Consider the following 18023-nt stretch of genomic DNA (forward strand, 5'->3'; position numbering starts at 1 on the left):
CTGAAATACAGAGGAAAGGAAAAGAAAATTCACATCAACTACTGAATGTTATTTTTTAAAAATAATTTTGGAATGTGAAAAATCTAACATTCACTTGCCAAAATGCTTTTAATGGACTTGTTTAGAAGTTGAACTATGTAAACTGAAACTTGTCCTTGGCAGGGGAAGACTAATAGTTATTATCTTCACTCAGAAAAAAGTCTCTATTTAAGGGTCACAATAATTGATCAGAGGACTAATTTTCTATTAGTCTATCCACCTTATGTTAATGAAGTCAATACTGAACATTGTGGTATTTGTTCGTGTCTCAAGAGTGAGAGTGAGTTTAGGATTTAAACTTTCATTGCACAGGGAATTTGTGGTTAGTATTGGTATGGGAAGGAAAAGAGTGTACCTAAAACCTCAAAGCCAGGGGGAAAAATAGATTTAAATGGGAAAATTGGAGACAAGTTGTTGAGAGGAAACAAAGTCTTTAATGAAGATAAATGGGTGGATAAAAGCAAGTAATCAGTGGAAGAGGGATGTTCCCCAGCTGGTGGCAGTCCTAATGAATTATTCACTAGACCCATGGCCAGCTAGGAGCTGTCCTCTCTAGCTCGTTCAGCAGTAGTTAGCTGGCAAAACAGTGTGAACTTGACTGGAGCAGTCTGGGCCCAGCCTGCAGGGAAGTCAGACTGTGACGCATTTGGAGGAATTACCTTCTTTTGTTGAGATGGAGAGTAACATGTCCACATTAGACACGGATGCTATGCAGAAGTAAATTCAGTGCCACCTTGAATAATATTAATATTAAATCACATTCTTCTAAAGGTTTTATCCTGATTTAAGACTGATAGTAACTTTGGGACTTTGCTGGTGGTGCAGGGGTTAAGACTTGGCCTTCCAATACAGGGAGTGTGAGTGTGATCCCTGGTCAGGGAGCTAGGATCCCACATGCTAAGATCCCACAACATTACTTCCGTTTTATGTTTTACTTTTGGCTGCCAGAAACCAAAAAGCCAAAGTATAAAATGGAAGCAACATTGTAATGAATTCAATAAAAACTGAAAAATGGTTCACATTAAGAAAAAAATGATAGTAACTTCCTACCATATAACAATTAAAAGATTTTGGAACTTCGCTGGCGGTTCAGTGCTTAAGATTCTGCATCTCCAAGGCAGCGTGCGCCCGTCTGATCCTTGGTTCAGGAAGTAAGATCCCTCATGCCACGCAGCCAAAAAATAAAATTTAAAAAAAAAAAAAAAAAGTGAAAGATTTCTGTGTAAAAAAAAAAATCGAACATGATGTTAATTTAGTCTTTAATCTTGGACAAGTTTCTCAGTTTCATTGCCTTTGTTTTCTGTTTTTCAGCAGTAAATAGAGATGATTTTTGAAAAGCCTACTTAAAGTGAGCAGGGAGCTTAATGAAGTGAGTCGTCACATGAGAAAGTTATTCACAACTTTTCAAGTGTTATCCATTTTTGCCATTCTGGGTAGATTACATTTGTACTCCTCTCCAAAGTATTAACATATACATGGGCCTATTTAACAAACATTTAGTGTACCTCCTAATCTGTGCTGCTATGACAGGTTCAAGGACACAGTGATGTATAAACAGTTCTCTGCCCTCATAATTTATATTGTATGGGAGAAAGGAATATTACAGCACTATGTGACAATGAATCTGATTTTTTTTAATGTGTATACATGGGAGGCACACATATTCCAGTCTTGAGCCAAGGAAAACATCCTGAAGGAAGTGACGTCTAAGATGAGGACTAAAGGATGTGTAAAATTTAGAAAAGTCAGATATTTTGATGGGGGAGCACAACCCAGATAGAAAAAGCAACATGTGCAAAGACCTGGAAGGCACCTTCATAACATATTTCTGGAACTCCACACAGTCCAGTTTTCATAAAATGAATGATGTAATTCTGTGTATACAGAGAGATGAGTTAGGACTGTTTTATAGAAACGAAATCTTGATGGTCTTATACAACATACGACAGAGGCTGGACTTTTTCTAGTAGGCAACAGCAGTTATTAAGGATTTTAGGCAGGCTATGGCATGATCAGATTTGAATTATTAAGGATTGGATGAAAGATTTAGATTAGGGTTATTGCAGTAATCCAGATGAAATTCAGTAGTAAAATGTTCTAAGACAGGTCTGCATGCATTCACTGTTTGTAAAGCTTTACTAAACATGGCTATATTCGCTTACATATTGTTTTTGTCTGCTTCAATGCTGCAGTGGTAAGGCAATATGGTCATGCCAGAGACTGTTTAGCCCTCCAAACCTAAAATACTCACTATCTTTCATTGAGTAAAAAAGTTTGCCAACCCTTGATCTAAGGAGAAAATAGAGTAGGAATGAAGAACAGAAGGCATTGCAGAAAAATCACAAATTGACAGTTTGTGACTGATTAAACGTAGAGTAGTAAAGATAAATCTAAAAGATGTTTGACATGAATTGAATTAACAGGTACTAAATAAATAAACTGCTTCTGATACCCTATCTTTGTGACTGTTCAACTACTATGATATAATCACACTCTGACATTCACAGCTTAGCGTTGACTATATCTAACATGAGCTCAGGCAGTAAAGAATCCGCCTGCAGTGTGGGAGACCTGAATTCAATCCCTGGGTTGGGAAGATCCCCTGGAGAAGAGAATGGCTACCCACTCCAGTATTCTTGCCTGGAGAATTTCATGGACAGAGGAGACTGGTGGGCTGCAGTCCCCGGGGTGGCAAAGAGTCGGACAGGACTGAACAACTAACACTTTCATTTTTTTTAACGTTCGTACATAACATACTGCAAAATATTAAATCTCCCAAAATGCCAATCCATATGGTTTAACACATATATTTAATAGACCAGTATTTTGTTTAAACTCAGAATGAATATTATTTTCCAAATAAAGTTAAACATGCCCCTTCAAATCTGATTTTGTTTTTCTTGAATGAATCTTATAGAAGTTTGTAACTTTAAGTGTGCATCTTGGGGAAACCCTTTCAAGTCTCAATTTTCTCATTTGCAATATCACTACTTATATTATCCCTAACATCTAAAAATTCAAACATGAATGATTCTAGATCATTATGATTTTTGTTTAACTTGCAGCAGAGGAAAAGAGCAAAAATAGGGTTGAAGTGGCTATAAACCTGAGAAATAAAACATCAAGTGAGAGAACCATATGATAAGAAAGATATTCCTAAGCTAAAAAGGAAAGTTCCAGACGCTTGGGAGACATATATCCAGTTTAGTATAAAACTGGACTGGATACACGGTATGTTTAGTTGGGTCACACTTTTAAAATGTTTTTAATGACCTATTTCTACTTTTAGTACTTCTGATGCCCTGATGATTCATTTCTGCTGAGCCACGCCAGGCCAACTTGCTTCAGTCATGTCCGACTCTGCGACCCTGTGGACAGTAGCCCGCCAGGCTCCTCTATCCATGGGATTCTCCAGGCAAGAATCCTGGAGTGGGCGTTGCCATTTCCTCCAGAGGTTCTTCTCAACTCAGGGATCAAACCCCAGTCTCCCACATTGCAGGCAGTTTTATTTCTCAACTGCTCTATTGAGCAGCTCAATACAATTCCTGACTCTGGCTTTATTGTGTAGAACCAGTGTAGTTGGTCTTTCAACTGTGTCTTGGAAGTGTCTTGGAAGTATTGAGATGATTCAACTGAGATATAAACTTTGGTGAGTTGCTTTGATTTTTGATGTTCTAGAAACTCTTCCTTCCAAACGTTTCCTTTGCCTTGTCTTTATTTTTATTTTTTTCTTATGTCCTGATAGGAGAGAAGATGGATCTTTTGTGGTATGATACATTTGGTGGACTCTGAAGATGTTATTTGTCATTCAAAAAAGGAGATTGGGGGAGCAGAAGTCACATGTACACAGGGTAAGTGCTGCATTGTTTATTCCTTGAGTACTTAGGTACTTACATTTAAAAGCCAGAGCACAAATATTGTGAGTCAGGATCAATTTTGCTTTAAATCAGTTGGATAGAGGCAGAGCCAAGGCACACTGGCAGCCAAAGGAGCTGTTTAGGGAGATGATCAATTGAGTCCTTAAGTCCTTGGCAGAAGAGCCGACTTATAGATAAGAGATAAGGAAATGAGTTTGCAATAGAATCCCTACTGATTAGTTGGGATGGAAATCAGAAGGTCTTGTGCGGGCTGGATTGCATTTTATATTATCTTTGCCACTTATTTAGTACATCAGCATATTTTGCAACTTCCCTCCCACCCCCACCACCAACTCAGTCCCTTCAGTAACATCTTTTGCTTGAGTGAGCAGTAAATAACAAGGAGAACTAGGGACAATTAACTATTATTGTAGCCCTATGACTAATGAAAATTCACACATTGCACATTGGGGAAAAATGTACTTATTAACATGCCTGTGGGGGGTAGGTTAATGTTGCTATTTTAACTTTGCTTGGGAGAAACTGAAGTCAAGTAACTTACCCAAGGTTATCGCACCGTCTCTGGCTGTGAGGATTACACAAGCAGAGTTCCTCCCATCAGTGGCCCCAAGACACCTGGTGAAGAAAGTCCAGGGTCCCAGCAGCACCCTCTGGCCATATCCCAGACTCTAAACACAGAATTCATCTCTGTGTAGTGAGGCTCATTAGCAGGATCTCTAAAAGTGCATGTAGTAACTAGGAAGTCTTGATATTCTCAAGGCTTTTCTCATGCACTCTTGCATTCACTTGATCATTCCTTTCTGAAGATTTTTTTTAAATTGGAGTATAATTCCTTTACAATGCTGTGTTAAATTCTGCTATACAGCAACGTGAATCAGCTCTGTGTATACAGGTATTGGCTCCCTCTTGAGCCTCCTTTCCGCTCCCCCATCTCACCTCCCTAAGTCATCACAGAGCACTGAGCTGAGCTCCCTGTTATACGGTAACTTCCCAATAACTCTCTCTTTTATATGTGGTCATGTGTATATTGGGCTTCCCCGGTGGTGCTAGTGATAAAAGACCTGCCTGCCATTGCAGCTGACCTGAGAGACATGGGTTCAATTCCTGGGTCAGGAAGATCCCCTGGAGGAGGAAATGGTAACCCACTTCGGTATTCTTGCCTGAAGAATCCCATGGCCAGAGGAGGCTGGTGGCTACAGTGCATGGGGTTGCAAAGAGTCAGACACAGCTAACACACAGTGTATATATGTCAAAACTAATCTCGAAATTTATCCCACTTTCTCCCTCCCCCTCTACGTCCACAAGTCTGTTCTCTACCTTTGTGAGGATTTTTTAACCCAGTAAAAATGTCAGGACCCCCAAAGGAAAGCTTTAATGGTGATGCGACAGTTGGCAGAGGTGACAAGCAGGTTCATTAGGCACCAAATGACACTGTCACTTACTTCTTTATTAATTCAACCAAAACTTATGCGGCACTGATCGGGTAGTTCGGTGCTGCAGTAGCATAAACCCTTGTAGAGTAAATGGAGGACTGTGGCATTAGGTGGGGCAGGTACGGAGGATTCCCCTTGTGACATAAAAGGTAGTATTCTATTGTATAGTTAATGGTTGTTGTTATTCAGTCACTAAGTCTTGTCGGACTCTGTGAGCCCATGGACTGCAGCATACCAGGCTTCCCTGTCCTTCATCATCTCCCAGAGTTAATGGTTAGCCGCTGGAAAAGTCTGAGCAAGGGTGTGACCTGATTAGGTTTTCTTGACTGCTACTGACATCAATCTGGCAGAGGAGGAAAAACCAGAACTAGGAAACAGCCCATTTCTGAGAGAGAGACGATAAGAACTTGAACTAGATCTTTAGCCATGGATTTGGCGAGATGAAGATAAAGAGAGATATTAGTATTCATAAGACAAACAGACAGGAAGACAAGAGTGGCTGGAGGTAGGAGGCAGGAAAGGGTGGATTTTGGCATGACTTCTAGATTTCTGGTTTGGAGGACGGAGTAGATGAAGCTGTCATTCAGGGATTCCTCCTGGAATTGTAGGAGGCAAATGAGGTGGAGGCTGGGTAGGGTGCAGGAGATGCAGAGTAGGAAAGTGTCTTTTCTTTGAAATATGCTGAGCTGGAAATGCCTGCAGGCATCTGGACAGTTTCCAATAAGCAGTTTGCTATAGAGGTTTAGCCCTCAAGGAGAAATCTGTACTAACATCAAGATTTGACAATCATGATGTAGTGGACACTCGTGTATCTTGGTTGGCCTGGATTCCTCACCCAGCCAGTGTCTGATCCTGAATGAAAGGCTATAACCTGTAGAACTGAAAAACTGGACATGGTCATTCACTTTCTCTTTGCCTTTGTTTTTAAGTTGTTGCCTTTGTTTTTAAGCCATGAAAAAATCTGATGATGTTAGCAAATACTAGGGAAAATACAAAGTCAAATATCAAGATGTGTCTAAAAAACTCTGATAGACTTATAACTCCATTATATCAAGGAGTACAACTCACAGGTGTTTCTTTTGTGTTCCTTGGTTTGCCTGAGTTTTTTTTTTTTTTTTACTTTTGTCCTTGACCTTATGAGAGTCATTAGGATAAAATATTTTGTAAGCTGCAAAACATTAAATAAAAATGAAGGATTAAAACAGTCACAATGATAAAGATGATTAGATTTTAAAATGTAAACCATTTAACACAATGTCTTCACACCACAATTATTCAATTGATATTATTTTTCTCAGCCACTTGAATGGACCCAAATGCTTACAACATCTTCAGCACAAGAAAACTAGAACAATCCTAATAATCAAACCACTAGTTGTAAGAAATCAGTTCTTAACGTTCCATTCGCTTTTTATTGATTGGCCTTTGACAACATTTTAAGAGTTCCTTCTGGTTCTGTAATTTCTTCTCAGTGCACCAAGATGATGGATGCAATTAAGGAGGCTTTTTAATTAGACAAGATTTATTTGCTCAGACATGTCTCTGGAAATAAGCTCAAAGTTGAATACTATTAACTTTTGAAAAATAAAATTAAAAAGCAAAAATTTTAGTTGAGTTCTAGTATATCTATTCCAGTTTAGCCCAAAAGTATTTCTTTAAAATAAACAAGTTGTCATCTGTCTAGAATAAGTGAAAAGGAAATTGTGGTTCAGTTAACTACATACAGACTAATAGCAACCCCAAGTGGTAGCATATTGGAATTGTTTTCAGTCTGTTTTATGAACGCCTAAGAGAAATTACAATCTAGGAAAGTGGTTATTGTGAACAACATAATCTGTAGTGGGCCTCTAAACGCTTGCAGATTTGAAGTATAATTACGACTAGTGCTTCTATAATAAAAGTCTTATTTCCAGTCCAGAGTCAGAGTCAAAAATGACTCTCCATATGGACAACCTTAGTATATAAATGAGCATAAGGAAAGTTGCTTATCTTTTGGAAAGAAAGAGGAGGCAGTTGCAGTGGAGAGTGGCCCCCAGCCTGCTACAGGGGTCGCTGCTACCCCTTACTGATGAGAGGAACTAATGAGAAGGGCAAGTCAAGCAAGGTTAAATCCTCTGCTGCTTGTTGGATAAATGGTTTCCAGTTCATTATTTTAAACTGAATAAGTGTTGGGGTTTTTTTTTTTTTCCATCTTTAAAGTGGGGACAGCTATACTCACTGGTATGAGGGGAGGCTAGTTACAGAAAGATCCAGACTGGACAGTGAATCTGTTATCACTTTCAAATGGCTGGATTCCTCTTGTCTTACCTTTACCTGGGAACCACACCTGAGAAGTTCTCCAGGTTGCAGCGTATAAATGATGGGCAGATCCAGGGGGCAGATAGGAGATGACAATAAGAGGGGAGGAAGCATTGAATGTGGTGAAGATATGAAGCCACGTGGAATATGAATCAGGCTACCAAGTTCACTGTAGCTGAAGTATAATACACAAGCTAGAGAAAAAAGGGAAGCAATGAGAGTAAAGAATTAGTGAGGGGACTTCCCTGGTGGTCCAGTGGTTAAGACTCAGCACTTCCACTGTAGGAGGCGTGGGTTCAATCCCTTTTGGGGGAACTAAGATTCCACACACTGTACAGTACAGCCCAAAAAAATTAATTAGGGGGCAGATCATAACTGGTCATGTCACTTGAACAAGTTTGGATTTTATCATGAGGGCTTTGAAAAATGGAGAATGGTTGAACAATCTTTATTTTTTAGAAGTATGACCCTAATAACAGACTAAGGATTAGATTCAGGAGGGAATGGATAAGACTGGTGCAGAACTAGTGAAGCGTTGGCAGGATAGGAGAAGCACATGAATTTATAAAACAGGCAGGGTTTTTAACCAATCAGATATTAATTAATTGGGAAGCCAGAGAGGTAGAAATCAAGGATGATGCCTAGGCATGTCTTGTTTTTCTATAGATGATATTTTATCAATGGAGAAGAGAGGGCAAAAATAGCTCTCTAATCACAATTTCCAGTGGTGAAAGTCTGTGGACTCAGAACAAAACAGACAGTGGAAAAGGAGTTTCAAATTCAAGGATTCTTGAATACAGGTCTATGTTTCCATTCTTCTTCCACAATCCAGGACTGCCACCAAGATTTGTGCTACTGAACACTTAATCTAGAAATATTTAATAAACTGATGTAACATGTGAGGTGATGTTCTGGATGATGGACAAGCTATACAAACTCTCTGGGTCTTAGATTCCTTAAAATAAGGGTGAAAAGTGAAAAGTGTTAGTCATTCATTAGTGTCTGACTCTTTGCAACCCCATAGACTATAGCCTGCCAGTCTCCTCTGTCCATGGAATTCTCCAGACAAGAATTACGGAGTGGGTAGCCATTCCCTTCTCCAAGGGATCTTCCTAACCCAGGGATCGAACCCAGGTGTCCCTCATTGTAGGCAAGTTCTTTACTGTCTGAGCCACCAGGGAAACCATAAAATAAGGGCGGCATTTAGATTATTCCTAAAAGCCCCCCTATTCAAATACTGAATCTCTGTGACTTTCCAGTAAATCCCTTTTTATTCACTAGTCATCTTTAGCAATAATAAAATTTATTTATCCCTTCCATTCATCACCAAGAATAGTTCTTTCTCTGATGTCTGCCTGAAGGTAAGGAAATCAACCTTGCTGCAGCTTCCCTTGAAAGCAGAAGTCTCAAAACTTCTGGGTTTTCTAGAACAAATCTGATTTCAGATCAGAACAAATATCATTTCAAACCAGAACGCACCTGGTTTCAACCAGAAAAAAAGAAAAACAAAACAACAAACACAATTTCCAACCTGTGCTTCTGAAAACACACTTGCGTTGTCCTGATTGAGGATAGTCAAAGCTGTGATTTTCCCAGTAGTCATGTGTGGATGTGAGAGCTGGACCATAAAGAAGGCCGAGCGCCAAAGAACTGATGCTTTCTAATTGTGGTGTTGGAGAAGACTCTTGAGAGTCCCCTGGGCTGCAAGGAGATCAAACCAGTCAACCCTAAAGGAAATCAACCCTGAATATTCATTGGAAGAACTGATGCTGAAGCTGAAGCTCCAATACTCTAGCCATCTGGTGTGAAAGGTCAACTCACTGGAAAAGACCCTGATGCTGGGAAAGATGGAGGGCAGGAGGAAAAAGGGGGAGACAGAGGATGAGATGGTTGGATGGCATCACCAATTCAATGAACATGAATTTGAGCAAACATCGGGAAATAGTGAAGGACAGGGAAGCCTGGCGTGCTACAGTTCATGGGGGTCACAAAGACTTGGACATGACTTAGCAACTGAACAAACAATAACTGATTTAGGCTTTGAGGGAACTGGTCTTGGCAGAGACAGCTAGAAAGCTTTTCTAAAGAATCATCTATAAAGCTTTGTGACCTATTGGATAAACAAGGCCTCTCCCAGTGGAAGGACTTTCTGGCAAGCTTCAGTCACCAGCTGTACATCTCAGGAAGCATAACCAGATCAAGTGCCCTGCCCCCTAACCCTAGACTCCCAGGTGTCACCTGAAAGAGGCTTAGCGGTTCTGTGAGTATAAATAATCTTACTTCCTAACAGCTGCACAAAAGCCGCGTGAGCTACTGAGCCCTGCCGCAGCTTTTTCCTCCAAATTTTGGTCCCCTAATCGAATGTTGCTCTCTTTATCAGGAACTGAAGAGACTGCCTGGAAACCTTGGTTAACACGTAGCAGGCTTGCCTAGACCCCTGTCTCTGACACAAGCGGCAGCCCTGGAGAACTGTTAGCAGAGCCTTCATTCTGATGAGAGGAACTTCAAAGGCCCCTGATGAGAAAAGCAGTGTCCCTGGAAAATGTTGAAATGACAAATAGCAATATTTCCGCTGACAAAAGATGAAGATGAAACAAATGTTAGAACAGAAAACGTGATTTTATTTTGCTGGGTTCTCACTGAAAACTATCATCAAAGTCTTTAGCTGAAATGAAAAAAGGCGTCACTATAACAAGCCCAGTAGAGGCAACTTAGATTTCTAACACTGAAAGTCATCTTTGAAATAACAAAAGCTTACAAAGTAATGAAAAATCTCAATGCAGAAAGTCAGGCATGTGGCCCCAAATAGTCTTGTGCTGCACGTTTGGTAGACAGCAATAGAGCTGGAAGCCGCTTAGGGATCATTCAGGTAAATCCCTTCATGTTACAAAGGAGGAGACTTGGAACCCAGAAGACATGCGGTAACTTTCTCAAGGTCGTAGAACTAGTTAGTGATTTCTGAATTCTTAGCAACTGCCTTCTCTACATCTGGGGAGCCAATCGCTTCTCCCTGCAATTCCAGCTTTGCCCAGTGATTGAGACAGCCCTAATCAGGTGGTGCTAGGGGTAAAGAATCTGCCTGCAGTGCAGGAGACTCAAGTTTGATCCTTGGGTTGGGAAGATCCCCTGGAGAAGGGAATGGCTACCCACTCCAGTATTCTTACCTGGAAAATCCCATAGACAAGAGGAGCCTGGTGGACTGCAGCCCATGGGGTCACAAAGAGTAGGACAAGAGTGACTAAGCACACAGAGCCAGGACTGAAATTCAAGTTCAGTAGATCCTGGGGCCTAATATTTGTCCTGCTATCTTAGGACCATTCTGTGTTATACTCATTAAGCCATAGACTTGCTGAGACCTGTCTCATCACCACCTCACAGCTGCAGAATCAGAGGCCCTTGTGCAGACCTATGCCCTCTGTGTAAGGTCTGTCTGATGACATATGACCTGGAACACAGGGACCAGGGCTGTAAATTTCAAAAAAGGACTGGACAAAAAGGATGAAGGGCTGATGAAGGCATGGTGCATCATAAAATTTGAAGCCCACAGAGTTAAATATTAGGGATAAGAGAAAAAATAGAAAACCCCAAAGATAAAATAAAATACTTTTTTTTCCAAACACTGCTTAATACGAGAAGTCCTAGGATCGGTCAACAGGTGAGACATTCAGACAATTTAGCGTTTTAAAAGTTGTAAAGGATTTGGAGTTTTGTGGCTTAATCTGCCTTTCAGATATACAGATGACACATTTTTCAAGAACAAGTAATTTTTATTTTTTATTTTAAGTAAAAGGCATGGAGCCTATAGAGATGAACCCTCAGATCAAACGAAAAGAAGCAGCATGAAAAATATTCAGAGAAGGGCAATCTGAGAAGGATCTCCTGCAGAATCTAAAGATAATGGATGGAAACTGGCATGTGCAACAGAAATCAAGTCAATGTGTTATTTATGAAAGTGGATCACACCATCCAAGAGGGAGGAGTCTGAGATTGAAAAACGAGATAATTGACTTACAGAAGGATTGCTGAAAGGACTGTCAATCCACATGCTTTTCACCCAGGGCTCTGCATCCCCAGCCATTTCCCTGGCCTTGCATCATCTGACACTGTTCTGAGCTCCAGACCCAGCTACGAAGCTACATTCTTGAAATAACACATACAGTCAGCCTTCATAGCCACAAGTTCCACATCCAGGGATTCAATCAACCACAGATTGAATTCCCAGATACAGAGTGCCAACTGCTGACAAATGTTGCAAGAATCTCAGGGTTAACCAGTTCAAAACGGGGCCCCTGGTCCCCATGCCACCTAAAACTGCCTAACCCTGCTCCCCCTTCAGCTTTTCCCCACTGCAGGAAAACCACCTCCTTCTGTTCTACTCATGCCAGACCCTTCCATAGCTTAACTTGCCCTCCCCATCCCCACACGTATCCTGGTACATTTTGTTCCACACTGTGACCTGTGATAACTTCTTTAAAATATGTCTCTAATGCATTCCCTTTTCTAAGCATTCTAAGCATTTTCTAAGCATTCCCTCCACTACTCTAGCCAGATCAGCCCTCATCTCTTGCCAAGACTGTTAAAATAACCTCCCAATTGGACATCTTTTTCTACCTTTGCCCTATTTTTTAATTTTCCATACAACAATCCAAATCATTTTTAGAAACTACAGATGATTTAAGTCTTTCTTTCTACTTAAAACCCTTTTAGTAGATGCCAATAGCATTAATGAAAGAAAGTGAAAGTGTTAGTCACTTGGTTGTGTCCTCTTTATGACCCCATGGACTGTAGCCCACCAGGCTCCATGGGATTCTCTAGGCAAGAATACTGAAGTGGGTAGCCGTTCCCTTCTCCAGGGGCTCTTCCAGACCCAGGGATCGAAACTGCGTCTCCTGTGGCCCCTGCATTAGTATATGGATTCTTTACATTTTAAGCCACCAGGGAAGCACACCAATAGTATTATTAGTTAAATATAAATTTTTTCAGAGGAATCGGGTGGAGAGGGAGGTGGGAGGGGGGATCGGGATGGGGAATACGTGTAACTCTATGGCTAATTCATATCAATGTATGACAAAACCCACTGAAATGTTGTGAAGTAATTAGCCTCCAACTAATAAAAAAAAAAGAAAAAAAAAAGAAAAAATAGGTTAATAAAAAAAAAAAAATTTTTTTGTGTGACACACCCACCCTTCATGACTGACCCTGCTTCTTTATTTTGCCTCCTTTTCACCCCTCCTCCTCTGGCTCAAAACTTCCCTCACACGCTATTCCAGTGCTCCTTCAATAAGCATCTTTCAATATCAGGAGTTTGCACCTGCTGTTTCTTCTTCCTGGTACATTTTCCTCATTAACAGCCTGGTTATTGTCACTCAGAATTTAGATCTTAAATGGTACTTCCTCAAAGAGATCTTCCCTCTTTGGCCTTCTAAGTCTCCCAGGTGATTCTCTCATTGCCTCCTTTATTCTACTTCTTTTCCTGATTTTTAGGATACTTTGTAACTATATTGTGTTGCATCCCTTTGGTTCATCTTTATGGGCTTCGCTCCACAAGAGGTAATGGCACAAGAAGACTAAAATGACCTCACTAAAATGCATTATTATTTCATGTTTTGCTAAGGAATTAAAACCTGTGCCAACTGAATTATGATACAGTAATTGATGCTTTCCAATTGTGGAGCTGGAGAAGACTCTTGAGAGTCCTTTGGACAGGAGGAGATCAAACCAGTCTATCTTAAAGGAAATATTTATTGGAAGGACTGATGCTGAAGCTGAAACTCCAGTACTCTGGTCACCTGATGGGAAGAGCTGACTCATTGGAAAAGCCTCTGATGCTGGGAAAGACTGAGGGCAGGAGGAGAAGGAGGGAACGGAGGATGAGATGGTTGGGTGGCATCACCGACTCAATGAACATGAATCTGAGCAAATTCCAGGAGATAGTGAAGGACAGGGAAGGCTGGTGTACTGTAGTCCATGCAGTTGCAGAGTCAGACACGACAGTGACTAAAGGACAACAACAGCAGCAATAGTTTATTTCACTTGAAATTTCATGATAAATGTGTAAAGAGTTCCTTTCATTGTGTTTAGACATATATTTTGGTATATCTTATTCATATATATTGATAGAATGCAATATTTGCAAAATACATCACAAAAAAAAAAAAACTAAAAAAAACTTTAGAATCTGGTTCTTTCAAATGGTTGTGGGGCTTAAAACCATAGATGTTAATTTTTCACAACAGTATTCTTTATTCTTCTGGCAAGAATTTTGGTATGTGGGCATGACCAAACATGAACAAACACAGTGCTATTATCTGAGGTTTTTCTTCCAAGCTACTGATACTCTTCCTGCAAGCTTTGATGTTGGTGTGTGATGTGCAACCCTCTAACACACTCACCCACTTGTTCTTTCTTAGGTCCTACAAAGTTGCTTTGCAAGAAAACTGGGAATTTCACTCATTCCTCCAAACCTAGATATTCACTTCTCTAATATCAAATTCCACATTACTGTTTCACTTCAATAATTTTAGCGTTTATAATAATGTTTTCAATGCCAGATATAATCTTTAAAATTAATGGCAACTATTCTCAACACATACAACACCAAAACTAACTTGAAATGAAAAAAAAATAGATACCTCGACTAAAACAAACATGTATGGACCATGACAATTATATCAAGACGTATCTTACTTTCAGAGGTGTGAAAATGTACAAAAATGGGTCTTATTGTGAAATATGGTTTACTCTTATGCTTTTTCTATCAGTTCTTTAATTATTAGTTTTTTGTGTATTCATCTGTCCCATTTTGAAAGAGGCACATTAAAATTTAAATTGCATCTTCACTATGAATCATACCTTTTCTATATCAAATTACAGCATTTTTCCATTTTAATTCATTCCTTAAAGTCTGATTTTTCTGGTATTAATAGCTTGACTCACGTTGTCCCTGTCTTCAAATCTGCCTGATATATCTGCTGATTTTATGTCATTTTGTTTGAGATATGCTAATGGAAGACCATATTTGACAAAACACCATTTTTTATCTTCAATGTAAGAGATTTCTATCTTTTAATAAGGAAGTTACATTTAGTTCCATTATTAAATTTGTAATATTTATTCTTGTTTCTTTTAGCTGGCTGTAGTTCTTATGACATCATATTATACCATGATTTCTCCATTCTTTTGTTAAATTTTTTTATTGTGAAGTGTTTCACAAATACACACAATGGAGATATATATATATATGCATATTTAAATATTAATAGTTAAGTTGAATAAAATTGTAATATTCACTATCCAGCTTAAGAAACAGAGTATCGGGTATAATTCTGAAGCTTCCTGTTGCCTTGATTACACTCTTTCCCTGCACTGGATTTAGTACTATTCTGTATTTTGTGTAAGCAGTTCCTTAGCTTTTTCTCTACAGCTTTACCACATATATGTTGCTTTAAACAACTTAATGATCAGTTTGCTTATTATTTAACTTTACACAAATGCAATTGACACATATTTTTGCTCTGCATCATTTTATGCTGATGGCTGTGATTAATTCATTTTCCCTAATATATGGTGTTCTGTACAAATTTGTAGAAGCTTGCACATTGTGTTCTGTATGAAAAGTGCTGACAATGTGGATGGTGCCCCAGAGCTGAAGAAGGTCATAACCCTGATCCTTTGTATGAATGCAACATAATCTACTCTTTTTAATAATTCAGCATTTTTCCTAGGGTTGTTTTTCTAACTTTTTATTCCTTTTTTTTTTTTTTTTGGCCATGCTGCACAGCATGTGGGACCTTATTTCCCTGACCAGGGACCAAACCCACCCCTGCACTGAAAGTTCAGCCTTAACCACTGGACCACCAGGAATGTCCCCCGAGGTTTCTTGAGCTTTCTTTAAGTTTTTTCTTGCTTTCTTGAAATAATATTGCTATGAGCATTATTTTACATGTCTCTGGAACATATAGTTTCTCCAGGGTTTCTAACTAGTCGTGGAATAACTGGTAACAGTATATACAAATACATGCATTGACAAACTCTTTGGTTCCAGACTTCCCTAGTGGACCAGTGGCTAAGGCTCCATTCTCCCAGTGCAGGGGTCCAGGTTTGGTCAGGGAACTGGATCTTACATGCAGCAACTAAAAAGATCCCATGTGCTTCAGTTAAGACCTGGTGCAGACAAATAAATAAAAAATAAACAAATTGATTTTCTCTTGTTGATCTTTTTAGCGAGTCTCAGCTGGAAACCTAAAACAGTGGATAGAAGATTCCCTTCCATACAGAAGCATCAGATGGATGGGACCACCACTGCTGGCGTTGAAAATGGAAGAAGCCACAAGAAAGGCCCTCAGCTGACAGGCCAAGAGGAAATGGGGACCTCATTCCTTCAAGCACATGGAGCTCAGCGCTGCCAAGAACCTAAAAGTCCCCGGAAATGAATTCTCCCTCAGGCCCTGCCAAGGAGGCAGCCTGGCCAACAGCCTGACTTTGACCCTGTAAGACCTAAGACAGGGCAGACAAGTCACTGACCTACCGTGTTATGAGACAGAGATCTCTTAGTCAGTGTTAGTCAATCAGTCTGTCCGACTCTTTGTGACCCCATGGACTGTAGCCCACCAGGCTCCTCTGTCCATGGGATTCTCCAGGCAGGAACACTGGAGTGAGTTGCCATGCCCTCCTCCAAGTTATCTTCCCAACCCAGGGATTGAACCTGGGTCTCCTGAATTGCAGGTGGATTCTTTACCACTGTGCCATCTGGGAAACCTTTAGTCATGCCACTGAGATTGTAGCAATCTGTCAGCAATAAAAACCAGCATACTTGATAAGCCTAGTTTATGATAGCTTTGATGATTTAAATGCTTTTAAACAGCTTGATCAACATTATTTCAAATTAATCATTTTTCTAGTTGTGTCAATCTTTAACTGGCAGGAGGAGGCCATGAACCAAACAGCATCACTGCTCAATTAAAGGCAAAAGAGGTTGGGTAGAAAAGAGACACCTGATGAGTCTTCCAAGCAATATATTATAGTAACTGTCTCTAGTTCATCTCTGTGGCTCATCTCTATGGTTTCCAGACACTTTGCCCATGTTGTTTGTTCTAGAAGGGGCAGCTATGGAGCAAAATTTGGCCAGTACATATTGGGGTTAAAGGGTGGAACTCTGCTTTAAGTTCTGTGGGGAAAGAGAAGGAAGCTGACACACAGAAAAACAATAAAACCCGAGATGAAGAAAGAATGCTAAGGCACTTGGGTCCAAGCTTCTGATTATTCCTCGAGCACTCTTAGACAGAAATGTGTTCCAGTCATTTGCCAATGAAAAAAACCAGTCTTGAATGCTGTATTCATGTTCAAATGATAAAGGTAGTGACTTATTAGTAAACACCACACACTCGCTATCTCAAAGCTCTGCTGGTCAGAAGTTCAGTGCAGGTCTCTGGGCTAAAACCAAGGTCCCAGCAGAGCTGCACCCCTGTCTCAGGGCTCCGGGCCAGAATGCATGTCCCTGCCTTCCAGCTTCTCCATCCACACTTGGCTGGGCCCATTTCCTCCATCCTCAAAAGTCAGCAACGTTGACTCTCTCTCTGCCTTTCCTCCTTGGTCACATCTCCCTCTGACCTCTAATGTCTATTTTAATTTGCTTTCTTTTATGAATGACACTGAGCATCTTTTCACATTGTTTACTGACCTTTTCTGTTTCCTCTTTTGTGAATTCTCCATTTCAAGTCTTTGTCAACTTTTCTATTGGGTCAATTGCCATTTTACTTCCTGTTTCTTTCATGGAACTATTTCACATTTTGGAGATTTATCCTCTAGCGGTTCAATCTATTAAACTATCATCTCCTGTTTTGTGCTTATATTTTGATAATTTTATGGCTTTTAAACTTAACCTGTATTTTAATGTAGTTGATTCTGTCCATTGTTTGTCTTACTTTTCTATATATTGATGAAGAAATTCTTTTTCCCTAAAGTCAAAGGATATTCTGCTATATTTTATTGTAAAGCATATAAATTTTTCTTTTCTCATTAAGTATTTACTCTGTCAATAGTTGTTTTCTCTTTTTTCCCCAATTAATTAAATTAGTTAATTTAATTTAGCTGCCTTGATTCTTAGTTGCATTTTGGGCTGCTCTCTCTAGCTGCGTGACTCGTGGTGGGTTTAGCTGCCATACAGCATGTGAGATCTTAGTTCTCCTACCAGGGATTGAACCTGCATTCTCTGCATGTGGAGGCAGATTCTTAACTACAGGACCACCAGGGAAGTCTCGTTTTCTTCTTTTAAATAAGGAAGTTTGCACAGAACGCTGTACTGGGCTGTCATTTTCTTACTGACCTCTAATACCAGGTTCTTTTCTATTTCACATTTTCATACATGCATTAAGTA

Source organism: Dama dama, chromosome 27, assembly GCF_033118175.1.
Source record: "Dama dama isolate Ldn47 chromosome 27, ASM3311817v1, whole genome shotgun sequence".
Classification (NCBI taxonomy): domain Eukaryota; kingdom Metazoa; phylum Chordata; class Mammalia; order Artiodactyla; family Cervidae; genus Dama; species Dama dama.